The 14833-nt window shown below is 40.3% G+C and overlaps 1 protein-coding gene across 3 annotated transcripts in view; it reads right to left on the bottom strand.

Annotated features, from left to right (window-relative positions):
- LOC311490206 (myosin IXB) overlaps nucleotides 1-12374 on the bottom strand; it is a 52683-nt gene extending 40309 nt beyond the window's left edge. For 2 of the 3 annotated variants that reach the window (XM_084547597.1, XM_084547599.1), the window contains exon 1: nucleotides 11780-12374. The gene's annotated coding sequence lies outside the window, so the exon portion shown is untranslated. The remainder of the gene's footprint in view (nucleotides 1-11779) is intronic. The other variant, XM_084547598.1, reaches the window with a different exon arrangement.
- Nucleotides 12375-14833: the final 2459 nt, after the last annotated feature.

Genomic DNA, 14833 nt, shown 5'->3' with positions numbered 1-14833 from the left:
GTGAAACACTTTAATGAATAAACTGCTCAAATCTAACTCACTGCTTTTTGCATAAATGTATAACATGTGCATGTAATGAAGGATCTGCTGAAGGCTCCATCGGGTTGCGGAGGTTGAACAATTTGAACATCTGGGATACAGTTACATGTAACTACTTTTATTTAGACTGAACTCCAAACATTTTAAATTCCCCAGGTTTACATGCACCTCTCCCAGGGTGTCTAGCTGCAATGCTGTAGGCCAAGCTCCTTTCCTCTCGCCAGGGAAAGCAGAGCTGGGGCCACTGAAGTATCCATCACCACTCCGACTCTCTCTGCATGACCTAATGGAGATGAGAGGGGCTGGCTCTTTGCCAAAGCAGGCAGCATTGTCTTCTGGGCACAATGAGAGACAGAGGCAAAGGAAGTACAGATTCAATCTGTGTATGTCCATTTGTATGTGTTCTCCCTGTGGTTTTTGGCTTATGTTCTAAAAAGGGATTCATAAATGCACTCCGGACCCGCGTGATTGAGAGCGATTGCTCTTGTTGCTGTTGAGTGGTGCTAAATCAGCCCGAGGCTCTAAAGGAAGTGCAGTTGCACCCAAAATGGCTGTGAATGGCTCAGGGCCCTCCCACTAGTACCATGTGGCCCATTCAAAGATGCAGCCTTTTGTTTAAAAGGACCAAAACCTCAACCAGGGAATTAACTCATCCAACAGACACCAACTGGGCTCAATAAGACAAACGCAGATAGAGAGAGAACTGTGAAGAGAGAGTGACGGAAAAAGAAGAAAAAGAGCACTAAAAGCTCATCTCCTCCCCCATCTATAAGTCAGCTACCAGGCTGGCCAGCCACGAACAATAAAACCAGAGCTGAGGAGCATCTGCTCCCTGCGTCTAAAGAGGAGGATAAAGGAGAGAGGAGCCGCAGGGATCCAGCCTTTGACTTGATGATATTAGCCCATTCATTCTCATGGCCAAAGTTATCTTCCACAAGTAAGCTGCTAGAGAAGAAACATACAAGAGCAAAGAATGACATTATATGTTTAAACCAAGTCATGAACATCACTATTTGATATCTTTCCCAAGAATGTGACTGCTTGGTTTCCAAACTACATGAAGCTGGCCAGCAGCTGTCTCACCCAATAAATTATCATAACTGCGATGGACAAGGCAAATCAATAATAACATGGTCATCTGAGTGCATCATATTGATCTGTCACTGCCAATATCATGTGTCTGAGTCATGTATTGACAAACTGAAGCGGGCTGCTGTTCATTTGACATCCCTCGGAGGTAGGTATGACCCTGCAGATCCAAGCCAAGCCAGAGAGGTACATACAACATCCACAGCTGGGGCTGGCTGTAAACACACTGGACAACCTAATTTAAAACAACTCCAAATCATGACTGAATTACTCCTCCAAGCCTCCAAAGTTTGTTCTGTTGTTTCTTGAGCCAAACCGAAGTTTACTTTTATCCACAGCTTTATGAACTCATACTTCATGTACATTTCACAGCAGGCCCGGGTACAGCCTTACACTACTCCCCCATGTCTCACCCACCAGTCTACCTGAGCTGTACTGCTGTTTTTAACTGCTTCCTTAACTGTGCCCCAGTATATCTCCTGTCATATCAGCGTCTTTCAGAGAATATCCCCTGAATCCACCCTGCAACACCTCCCCTTCAACCCCCCACTGGTCACCCCCTTCTGTTCCTCACCGCCTAACATTTGGTACTGCTGGTTTAACTCAGTCCAGATGCCAAGCCTCAAGTGAGTAGAGGAGACAGGAGGAGTGTTTTGTATTTCAAACGTCTTGCAGAGTGCTGCAACAGAGTAAAGTTAAGTTTGCATGCAAATATACATGCAAATAATCCTTAAAGAATTTCCCAGAGATGAATGTCTACAGACTCAAGCCCTACGGTTCTTTCTTCCAAAGGTCAATGTGGTGATAAGTGATGGCTTCAAAAAAAAATATGTTTTCAATCAGTGTGATGAGCTGAAACTCTAGATTCAAAGCTGCAGCGTCCACATGAAATACACCAGACCAGTGAGGCCATAGGATGTCTGACTTAATGCAACCCAGAAGTCTCTGAGCAGTGTGATTGGCTCATTCTGGGATTCCATGCTAGTTGGTGGTGACAGAAGATTCCGGACAGTTTTCCGGACCATTCATCTCAATCATGTTAGTGTACTTCTTTAGAATAAAAGAAAACAACAAACATAATTTTATACACACTTTCAGGAATGTCTGAAAATTCTTGTGCCAAAATATTGTTGAGTGTTGGTTAGACAGCTGTGGCTCAGTAGGTAGAGCGGGCTGTCCATGAACCAGGGGGCTTAGAAGTTCAATCCCCAGAATGTGCCACATGCCGAAGTGTCCTTGAGCAAGACACTGAACCCCCAGTTGCTCCCAGTGCGTGGCATTGATGTGTGAATGTGTGTGTGCTTGAGTGAGCAAATGGGTAGATGTGTCCTACCAATAGGTAGAAAAGCGCTATATAAAAGCAAGGCCATTTACAAAATTTTTCAAAAATGTTTTTTTTTGGTAAGAATTGATACAGTGGGTATAAAAAGTGTGAACATCCCTGTTAAACCAGCATGTTTTTAAGATGTGAAATATCAAACAAAGATGAATTATATCAGTAGTTTTGCACATTTATTTGAAAAAAAAAAAAAAAAAAACTTGACTTATAAAAAGAATAATAAGTAAAACCAAGAACAGATGTGCACATACCCCTCAACTAATAATAATCTATTTTCTCTGAAATATTCCACACTGGTGGTTTTCAGTGTCACTGGTTGTAATCATCTCAATTGACATAAAACCTGCTGATTTAACAGGGGTGTTCACACTTTTATACCTACTGTAGACTGCATGATTGACCGATTATTCATGTTTCCAGCAACCATAATAAAGCAGTTGATGTGACTAGAAAAATGGATGCATTTTTGGAGTACTATACTAGGTTGCATAGAGCAGATGTTACCGAAAAAGGTTTGTCCGTCTTGGCACCCAGAAGGTCTCTAAATAACTGCCAACACTGCCATGTGTTTATTTGATTCAGGTGCATTTCATATTAGGTAAACAGCGGCTGCTTAAGCTAGTCTACAGTTCAGGAAACCCTTCCTGTTCAGCCTGATAAACCACATTCACAAGCACACGCAAACATACAGTATGTCATCTGGAGATGTGGGGCAGCTGCAGGCAGAAATCAGGAAGAGGAGAAAAGGAAGTGAAGGAAAGCAGGCAGACAGAGGGGATTATTGTACACGTTCACTCATGTGGGCTACCCAGCACTAAAAACACTTCCAAAACACATGACTCCATTGTAACACCAGAATAGCTACTGCACTATGCCAAATACGTACTTATATCTAAAATCCATTACTCCCAACGTCATTTCAGTCTTCGCCCTGTTCAGAAGAAAAAAGTCCAGACAGGTGGGAATAATGCCATTTTCCAGATTTAAAAATGGCTCCTACTGGGAAGATACAACTCATATAGCAGGATAAAATTTTATTTATCCTAGCTAATTCAACAAAAGCCTTGGTTCTCACTCAGACACCAAGTTTACCGTGGGCGATTTAACCAACCAGGAAACACTTCTGTGTTAGTTATATTACTCATCCTACATTTGATCCATGCTTTGATCTCAGTTGGAATGTCAGTGTAGGAGAAATAGCAGCGTCAGGGTAAGTATAAAGCAGTAAAGGATGTGTATTGAACAAAAGAAAAAAAGGAATACAATCTTCCCTCGCGATGTTCTTACATCCGGGATATTGGCTGATCTATCTACCCATCTACACTATTCTAAAATAAGCAGACTGGACTGTAACTTGAGGAAAGAATGTGACTGATTTATGAAAACTAAAAGGATCCCAATTCAGAGTAAAAATACCACTAAATGTATTTTCCAAAAGCCACCCGTATTTTCTTCTACAGTCGCTGTCTGTTCTCCTTTATGGATCACATCAAGTCTCTTAACACTCCCCCTCTCCCACCTGGGCAAGACATCCCACATGATTTCTGTCAGATGAAATATAACATACATATGGTGTCATTCATCAGTGACCAGAGCCAGACTGCAGAGTAAAAATAGAGCAAAAACAAACAGAACAGAGAGGCGCTCAGCCAATGGTAAGCACATAGCCAAGGTCTACTGTTCCTGCTCCATCTCTTTCTCCTTCAACCTTCAGCTTACTTGTTTCTGTCTTTCCATCTCTTTCCCCTTCGGTGCCTCCCTTGTATGTACTCGTGCTTTTTCTCTTTTTCTTGTCACTCTCCACAGACCTTCAGGCATCCAGTGGTAAGACTAAGCTGCAGCTAGCACAGAGGGACACCGAGTTCAACCCTCGCGTTGAAAACCTAATGTCTAATGTGTACTGGTATATCCGAATGTGAAATGTATAACATTACATATTGTATTTTGTTTTCCAAAGATCAGGTTCTGTGCCGTGGTAATCCAAAATAAATAATTTACAGATTATATCAAAAACTATGTGAACATGAACACAAAAAAACGTGATCAAATTTGAAAGGCAGTAATGTTAAAGTTAAGCCCTCGCAAAATACTCAAAAATACAACATCAGTAAAGCATATTGTTAATGTGTGAACTACTCCAGTTTCTCTCTCAAGTTAGAAGGGTGTTTTAGTTAAAAAAAAAAAACAACAACTCAATAATCTTGAATGACACGTCGCAACAGCAACTGTAACACTTTCAAACACTACTTTGACACCCTCACCACTGTCCACTATTAGGCTCATCTAGCTGCTGGAGGAAGTACGCTTTTTTAGGTTTCTGCACTGCAGGAACTGAGAATGATTTTAGTGAGAAAAGATTTTATAGTTTTTTTTAAGCTCTTACATCAGGAGTGGTACTTTCCCAACACAAGAGAAACCTTCAGTGACATATGTGGATAGCGATTGGTTCAACACATAAATACAGCAAAGGTCACTGCTGCTGCATGAAATGCTGGTAAAACGTTAGCTGTTCAGACTGTGCTGTAGGCCATGCCGAATTAGGAAATATTGTTCTTCCTACTGCCAGCTTGCTATGACTTAAGCATTCCACTGTGCAAATATGTAGTTTTGGGGGGGAGTCTCCCAGTAAGTAGTTACCCTCAAAAAGTTCCCAGATTCCCCTGTTTGTCCATAACTGGATTGCTGGTAACCTGGCACACGCAACGGGAATGGTTTGTCACCTCTACTGCATAGCCTTGCTGAGATTATTCCTTTTTTCCCCTTACATCATTTCAAAGGAGTGAGTAAGGAATGACACTGAAAACTACTTCCTGCAACCAAGATATAAACAAGCTCAGCCCAGGTTGTGCTAGTGTAGATACACTTTTAAAATGTGGAGGTTTTAAGTGAACTGTTTTAGTATGAGATAGATGAGGGCTGTTTCAAATCTGTTTAATACAAGGAGTTACTTCAAAGTCAACCAAATTCTAGATCACAAAATTGAACTGGGGACATACAACACGGGTAAGCAGGACATGATCAGGATTTAACCTAGAGATAGCTAGATAGCTAGATCAACAGACAGACTCAACGTAGTGTATGCGAGTGGCCCTCATTAGCCATGTCTAACAAGTACATTTTGGACTATGGTGCAGAGCAGCAGCAAACAGAGCCTCAGGGTGTGCCCTCTCTTTGCCATAATCCAGAGCCAAGGGACAGGATCAGTGACCACAGAGAGGATGGAGGGGGAGGTTATTACACTCACCACAGCCTTCTACTAGTCAGTCTGAATCCACAGACACAACAGCCCCCTTCCTCCACAGGAAGGACTGACATAAAGACTACAACCCAGTTCAAATCAAGAGAACAGCACAAGCATAGAAAAGATGATATAATGTAAACACTTAAAACTACTTTTGTGTGTTTTTATAATTAAAATGTTTTTGTTTGGTTGGATCGTGTGGCTGCTGCACATTTACAGCTGACAACTTGCAGACCCTCAACGAGAGATCTCCAACCACAGGAGTCCCTGCTAAAGCCAAAGCCCATGCACCAGTTTCATAACTGACAGTAACTCAAAACACTTTCACTTCAACATAAAGAGCGAACGAGAAAATGAGCTTTGTGACTAAAGCCAGGTAATGAAGGTTAATACCCACAATAGGAACAGTAAAAACAGATATGAATCTAAATGCCATATGAACTCACTTAAAGTGCTTAAAATGTGTCTTCCATGACGCTGATGGCACTTTTCACTTCACTGCGGAAAATTCTTTAGTGGTATGCTTTGGTTAAACCTCTGGCTAACTATAACTGCGCCATACGCAGACTATAAACATACAGATTTGGTGTAATCATAATCATCACAATCAAACTTTAATCCCAATTATCTTAGCTTGATGTGCTTGGAAACTGCAATGATGGTGAAGTGAAGTTAAGAATAAGACACAACCAACAAATGCACTGTAAGTAGGCCATCCCTAAACAGTCACTCTGCCTTTTCCTCACTTAAAGCCTATCATTACAGCTGGGTCTATTTATAAAGCCCATAAATTCAGCTTACCACACTGAAAGAGCATACCAGGAGCTAGTTACCAAGGAATCGAAAAACTTCCCCACTCTTCCTCTTTTTGCCTCTCTTCGTCTATTCCCATAGACAATCATTTTCACTTACTTTCATTTTCTTGCTCTCTCTACTCAACTCAGTCTTTATAAAATAAAGACTGCACATTGCAAAGTTTGGTTCCTAATTTCTGCAGCATCCAAGGATTGTTGTTCTCCACATCTTTTGCAACAGAAAGGTGAACCCTGGAGCATTCCTGTGACAGCACTCGACTAAATGCTGAAGCACTCTATGTACACAAAAGCGCACACATATGCGCACACGCTGGTGTCCCATTTCTCCTTTCTGACCTCCTTCTTTCCATTCATCCCTACCTCCACGTACATACACCCACCCAGCTTGCTTTACTGAGTGAATAGGCAACACAGATGGGAATCATCCAGTTTTACCCCTCGCAGACTATGCAAATAAGCTGTCAGCGACTGCGTTGTGAAGATACAGAGGTGACAATCTTTCAGCGGTTGAATAATATGTCAGCATGGTTTCTGCTGTAGTGAAATTTCTCACACCTGAACCCTCCAGTTTACACATAGCCCAGCACCAGCGTAAGTAGAAGAGATGTATCAACATTTTTCTGACGAGTACACACGTAAATAGAAACACAGGCCTCTACATGTCTGAACGTTCTCGCCAAGCCCTTGGCAATGAGCCCTTCCCTATTCTTAATGTAGTAGAAAAACTTTCTGAGGCTTCAACGTTCATTTCTCAACATTTAAAAGAATGTAGTATACCAAAAATAGTATAGTCTCCCTGCAGCCTTTGTGATTCAATCTACAGTAATAAGTCCCACAGCACAAATGCCATTTAGAAAATATTTTGGTCCAATATATTTTAGAAAATATATCAGTGATCTAGTAATAAGAGTTGTGTTTTATATGTCTCATGATAGCGGAGTTAGTTGGTTTATGCTTCCTACTGAGACTTCTCTGCAGAGTCATGGGACTGCAGATGTCTGCGTCATCACACAGGTAGCCTACATAGCTCGGTACACCAGCTGCACATAGAGACAATGGCTGCTATGGGACCCATTAGAAATTGCTGTGCTGCGACAGTACACCATAGCTCAAACTGTTCCTATGTCCTTGTTCTGTCAGAGACCTCAATTTGTCAGACACTGGAGGAAAATATAGAAAGAAGAGCACAGAAATTCAAGAATAGCCCGTGGACTCGAATGAACAGGGTTAAATAGGGATGCAATAATTATCTACTTCTAGGCCAATACCACAGATTTCTTTTCAGTTTGGTTTTAATGTTACTTATTCTCCCATTTGAAGCTTTTATGTTCCACTATACAAATATGTGTTCAGAGAAAGGAAGCTTAACTAATTATTAAATTAAATGTCAATGCAATTAGAAAAGCATACAATACAAAATAAAAATACATAAAATAATATATACATACATAGTAAGGCTTTTCTGAATCAGACAATAAATAGCAAACATAACATTTAGCCAATATCAAACTTCACAAAGGTGGACACTGGCCCATACTAACAAAGTGATGCATGCCTAGTTTCTAGTTTTTACACCTGCATTTTGCAACTTTATAATTATTCAAAACAGAGAAAAGTCAACTTAACATGCATATCCTGCAGATTTTCCTGATGTGCAATAGGAATCGTCCACATACATAACACAGCATCCATTTTAACCTAATATCCCACACTGAGTCACCTAACAGTGAGAAATCGACTAATTCTAGAAACCCCCAACACATCTGACCCTGAGAACATTGCAGATAAGGCATCCTAGATAAAGCCGTTGACAGATGCTCTGCAGCATGCGTAAAGTTTTATTTTACCGCCTACAAAGCGAAAACAGCCCCCACACCTCTTCAGTCATCAGCTAAAAACAAAACGCTCATGAGTAGCTAACCACAAGCAACTTTGTAATTTTGCATCACATCTTCATTAAAATAAACCAGTGTCATTTTCTGACTATGCATTACTGCATTACTGACACTTTTTAAACAAGGTTTGACATTTATTAATTATCTTGTTGGCTGCTCGATAAGTGTTGCATTAGTAGGCAACTAACGTTCCTTCCTGGTTAATGATCTAAATCAGCTGCAGACCTAAATTTATTAAAAATACAGGCATATAGTAATGCAATAAATAGGACACAGCCTTGGGAGATAAAACTGTAATATTTAGTCACACACTAGGTGAAATCTAGTATGGAAATTAAAGTAATAAGCTCCATTAGTCTCCATTAGTCTCATGTGAGATATACTGCCACAGCTATGTTCGAGGAAATTTTATTTTCACCCACAGATTCACACAACTCGATCCAGGATGTGTGTACAATGACAACTCAAGGCTGATCTAGAGGTGTAACTGGTCGTCTTTCCCCTCCCCCTTCTTATCTTCAACCACTGTCAGGTCTGCAGCAGAGCACAAACCATTAGCAGGGGGCCATATGGCCCTTTTCTTTCAAAAGATGGCAGACAGCCATTCTGTGGACTGCCCGAGTGTTTAGAAATACTTTCAGGGGGTATGGGATAAAATTGGCTGGAATGGAATGCAATAATTTGAGGGTTTTGTGCTTAATAATTTGATATATTGGAAAATGTTTATTTAGTTAAAAAAAAAAACCTTAATATTACACCACTAGTGTAGTATGAAATTCATGTGAGTTTAGAGGCCATTGTGTGTTTGTATCAATCAGTTATAGCTCAGCTCTTCCTTTGAAATTTCTAAACTGTTGGACAGAGAATATTGTAAAAAATGGAGATTTGATTCCAAGCTCCCTCAGAGGGATTGGTATGTTAATTCAATTTTGAATACGGCAGATGGGAACACTGAATGAACTGAATGCACGGATGCTTGGATGGCGCTGCATGGTTGGCAGGCCTGATACAGCCTGGCTTACAGGTGCTGAACAACTGCTCCATACACTATTACCCATTATGACTGGAGAATGTGGTCAGTTATTTTTAGTCAATCTAAATTTAACCTATCTATCTTATCTTCTACTACTGACTCAATTGATTTAAATAATTAAAATTAAAAAATATACATGTATGGGCACACATAATGGATGAATTAAATACAATTTAAAAGCTGCCGTGACACTTAACTATTACAGAGAAATACTGAAACAAAAGTTTGAAGATTACAACAACAGAACATAAACTAAACAGTACCTATATTAAAAACCAAATTGAACAAGGTGGGACCATCTATGAAAATCTTTAATTTGCTTAGAAAACTAAAGTGAAACACCATTGTAGTATAAAGTACGTCATTGCCTCACCCACTTCTGTTATGCAGAATCACCAGATAACAGTACATTTGTTGCAGATCCCTTAACCACAAGGAAGTGTAAATACATTATTGTACCATAATGGACTTAGGCTTACAAGTTAGGACACTATTCAATGCAAGACAAATCAGAGAAATGCCAAGAGTGAAATAGAGAGGGACAGGAGTTTAACAGGAGTTTAAACGGACACCAATCACCATTTAAAAACATCTTTATAAATGCCAAGTTATTGATTTCAAGCATATTCCCTAGCACTAAAATGACAAGTTAACCGTAGTTCGACTTGATTACAGTAACGCATGGGTGGGGAAAGTTGTTGGGGGCAGTCAGTGCTGATATTACTCAGCCAGACAGTCAGCTGCATTTAAAGGCTGATTAGGTGTAATGCAGCTGTTATGTCTGGGACAAAACCTACAGTGATTAAGCTTAATTTCGGAATAAACCCAGCAGAAAATACTATTTCATAGGCAAATAATACTATATTGGTATCACAGTATATACCAATCCACCATAACATTATGACAATCACAGGTCAGGTGAATAACTTGGATGAATTCGCTATCATGTCACATGTCAAAGGGTTGGATATATTAGATGGTAAGTCAACTTTTTGTCCTCAAAGTTGATGTGTTTGAAAAAGGAAAAATAAGCAAGTGGAAGGATTGGAGCGACTCTGACAAGAGCCACATTTTGATAGGTAAACGACTAGGTGTTCCTCGGTCTGCAGTGGGCCGTACCTATCAAAAGTGGTCTAAGAAAGGAAAAACAGTGAGTCCAGGGGTCTGGGTCATGGGGGGCCAAGTCTCACTGATGCATGAGGGCAACGAAGGCTGGCTTGTGCTGTCCGATCTGACAGACGAACTACTTTAGCTTAGATCCCTGAAAGGTTCATGCTGGTTCTGATAGAAAGGTGTCAGAACACTGTGCATCACAGCTTGTTTTATATGGGGCTCCGTAGCTACAAACCAATCAGGGTGTCCTTGCTGACCCCTCTCCACTGCAGAAGCGCCTACAATGGACACGTGAGCATCAGAACTGGACCACAGTGCAATGGAAAAAGAGGGTCTGGTCTGGTCTTTTACATGGATGCCCAGGTGCCTATGGGTCACTTATCTGGAGAACACATGGCACCAGGACACAAGGATCACCCGTTCATAGCCATTGCTATGGGGAGGTGCTTGGTCAGCAACAATGTTCAGGTGGTAGTACGTATCAAAGACACATCCAAATAAATGCCAGGACCCAGGTTTCAACATTACATTGTGATGATACCATCAACATTTTTCATTTCACAGGTTTGTGGCTGATCGGTATAGTTCCATGTAGATGAATTTCAGAGTATTTTTCTTCTTACCTATCACTGGAACCATGGCTTCACTCAGCCATAAACTGTGCCCCACGCATGACTCATAATAACAGAACTTATGACATACTGCTAATTTGGATAAACTGCAGCTGCCCCCTCTTTTAGATGATTGTGGTTGGGTTTTTGTCAATGACTTCCAAGAGTCTGCACCAGGACCTTTCCTGGAGTCAAACTAAACAACAGCCCACTGACATGTAGGTTAGTCACAGTCAGCGCCAGGCCTGGGGACATTACACTGCAACAAGTCAGCCTACATTCTCACTCATTCACAGTCTGGACGCAAGTATGTGTCACTGACCAAACAGCCGACATGCTGTTATCACCTAGTCTCATTACAGCGAGCCAGGACGACTGTGAAAGTTACCTGTTAGTTAGCACCATTTTGTTCGAAAGGGGTTCACAATAACTTCCTACAACCGCTCTGTCAATACAGCGCCTACTAGCCAAACACACACTCCTCAACAAGCCAAAATATTCAGATACATTTAGAAGAAAATTGAACACATCGCAGTGGAGCCTTTTCTTGGGATAAAAAGCTCGTACAAATCCTTGAGGAGCTTAAGTATTTGATCTAACTTACCTTTCCCAGCTAATTTTCTCATTGTCCTGGTGTAATCCTCATCTGCCTTCCCAGCGATTCAACCAACTAGTGAAAAAAATAAAATAAAACAGACGATATCACGTCGCAGCGTTGCAGTTATTTCTTTGTTTTCCTCCTTTTGATGGAACCAAGCCCGGTTTGTATCAAGCAGGGCTAACAGCGGTGAAGTCACAGGCACAGACAAAGCTCAGAGTTGAGTCAGTTTGAAGGTTTCAAACCGGGGCGGAAAGAAAAAAGAGACAAACCGAGAGAGAGAGAAAAAAGAAATCGTGGCCCGATTAAATATTAAATAACGAAAGAGTCGTTTGTGGGATAAAACGGGCTCAAAAGTCCAGTCTCTCCTTGCAGACTGTGTGGTTTCAGACCGGCTAACCAGCTAGCCTGTCGCTACTTCCTCTCTCCGTGCCTGAATAACAGAAGCAGTCTGAGCGGCGAAAAAAAAAAGTTGAGGAAAAAGGCAGAAACCAGATTCTGTACAACGAAGGCGCCCTGTTGATCCGAGTCGTTCGTTGAAGGACAGCGCCCCCCGCAGGATTAATGATGTGGTACTACAAGGTTCCACAAAGGCTCTATTCCGCAGGTTTTCCTTTGGGGGAGGTCCAATTAATCCACTAGCTCTAATAGACTTGTATTTTAGAGTAAAACGTTTAGTTGACACAAGTGTTTTATTTTGATATGAGTTTATGAGCGGCTTTCAGCCGTCAGCGATTCATTTCCGTTTAATATTTTGTTGCTACTGGCAACCACTCCCTGCAGTTTAACTGACACTTACTCCACCATTTTGTTTGAGCTGTGACAATAAATACTGATAGGTATCTTTTAAGTCATCATTAAATGCCCCTATTGCTACATTAAATGTAGACAGTCATTTTCTTTTGGCTCTTTTGTGATTTATGACTTTCTTTTTTTCTGCAATTAGTTTACTGCTAACTAGCTAGCTGAGCTTACTTACTTGCTAATGCAGCATTCAGTTAATTAATTACTAGGCTAACTGTGAGGCCTAGGTTGTGTTTATTCTTGTGATCACTGTGCATATTTGTACTACATTCATTAATATTTTGTATTCATGAGTGGACAAAATCTGATATTTAGTTTCTCCCTGGCAGATGGGCAGTATTGAATTTAATATGTCAAGGTTTTACCATTGCGTCCAGTAAAAAGCTGATTTAGCAGAGTGAGGGACCTCCGTCAGTATACAAGGACATTGTGATATACAGTGCATTCATTTGATTTGACTAATTTGAGTGTGTTTAATGCAGTAGGAAACTAACCATTCCAAATATACAGACAAAAATGAAATGAATCCAAGTTATGTTGCATTAGGCCGGGCCATCCATCCAGCTGACTAGATATAATTACCTGAAAGCGAGTTAATTTTCAGTCATGTGATTTGCCAGATATTCTTGCTATGAAATTGACTGTAATGCTTCCTTGTGACCACCAGATGTTGCCTTCTCAACACCAAGCAGTCATCCATGTTCAGCAGACTACTTTAAATCACAAGTCACTCTTTAAGTATCTGGTGTATATGCCTCGTTTCATAGATTAGCCTTTAACAGTTTGTGTCACCATAATAGAAAGCTCCATGTTGTGGTCTATTACCCTAGAATTACCTTTTCCTTTGGGGTCTAGTGGTATTTATTTAACAAACTGCCCATAAATTCAATCAGATTTTTGTAAGAAACTATTTTTTACTGTCTATTTTTACTAAACAGCTTTGATGTTTTTTGCTGTTTTCTTCACAACACACCCTGGAAATTGATTTCAAAAACAGGAAGGGAGGTGGTTTCCCTCATTGTTTAAAGTTCCACTAATCTATATCACCAATCAATTAAGTGTGATGTAAAAGGGCAGCTGGTGCAGACACTGCACGCAGAATAATTTTTGCTGTTAATATGCTTTAAAAGGCAATTGTACACTAATACTGTATGCCATGGAGAGCCAACAGTCAGTTGATTGTCACGATTTAAAGATGATCACATTGCAAATTCTTTGGTTGGATAAACGTAGGCTGTTAGCTGTCCATGTGACAAGATTGTCCAAACCTAAGCTCATGAGCCTGTGGTTACGACAGGGGAAGTCGTGCACACAAAATGCTTGTCGTTAATATCAGCCGTAAGTCAACTGACAATTGTTGGTGTCCAAAAGTCACGAAGGCTAACAGTAGCTTGACAGGTGGGAAAGGGTGAGTTCGTTGGGAATGTCAGTATTTTCTTAAGGCATATTATAAAACTAGATTACAATATATTAACTTACCTTACATCTACGCCATTTCTGAAACCTTCAGCAAAAATAATCCAGCTCATAAAATCTGACCTGAAAATTGTGTAGTATCATTGTGTGAATACTACAAGAGGGGGCAGTTTATATAGACTTTTTCCTCATGAAAACGGTAGACACAGCAGCATTTGAAGGCAAACATGTCTGCTTCTGTGAGATGGGGAGAGACTCTGCCATCAAGTGGTCAAAACATGAGTAAATGCAGCTTTAAATGAGTGAAGAACTTGAACATACTGATTGGGGCTGTAACACACCAAGCCGACGGTCGGGCTATGAGTGAGTGTCCGTGGCCCTACTTTTTCCTGTTCATATCAAAGGTAGCAGAGTTACTTCTGAACAATGACTGGAAACTATAAGACAGATTTGTACTATGGAAAAAAATTCTATCAGCTCAGACTGAGGAAATGTTTTTATTAAAAAATATTTAGAAATGTATGATTCATAACAGAGTGATACCAGCCTTGTACAGAACCATGGCTGTTCATGTTGTCATGTTTACTTTTGTTTTTGATTTGTTTTGGTGTATCCTTTTTTTTTTTTTTTTTTTACTTAATTGACAAGGAAAAGCTACGCATTTGTATTTATTCAAATACTTGTATTTGTTTGTTCTTAAGAAAACCCAATAAACACTAAAGTATTAAAAAACAGAGTGGCCCATGATGGTGACATCTCCATCTGTGCAGTAAAATAAAGTGTTTATTATTCATCAAGTGAAAACGGGAAATTACTGACAATGGGATGTGGCAAATACTG

This window comes from Chelon labrosus (assembly GCF_963514085.1).
Source record: "Chelon labrosus genome assembly, chromosome: 7".
NCBI lineage: Eukaryota > Metazoa > Chordata > Actinopteri > Mugiliformes > Mugilidae > Chelon > Chelon labrosus.
This window is presented reverse-complemented; position numbering and strand designations above follow the sequence as displayed.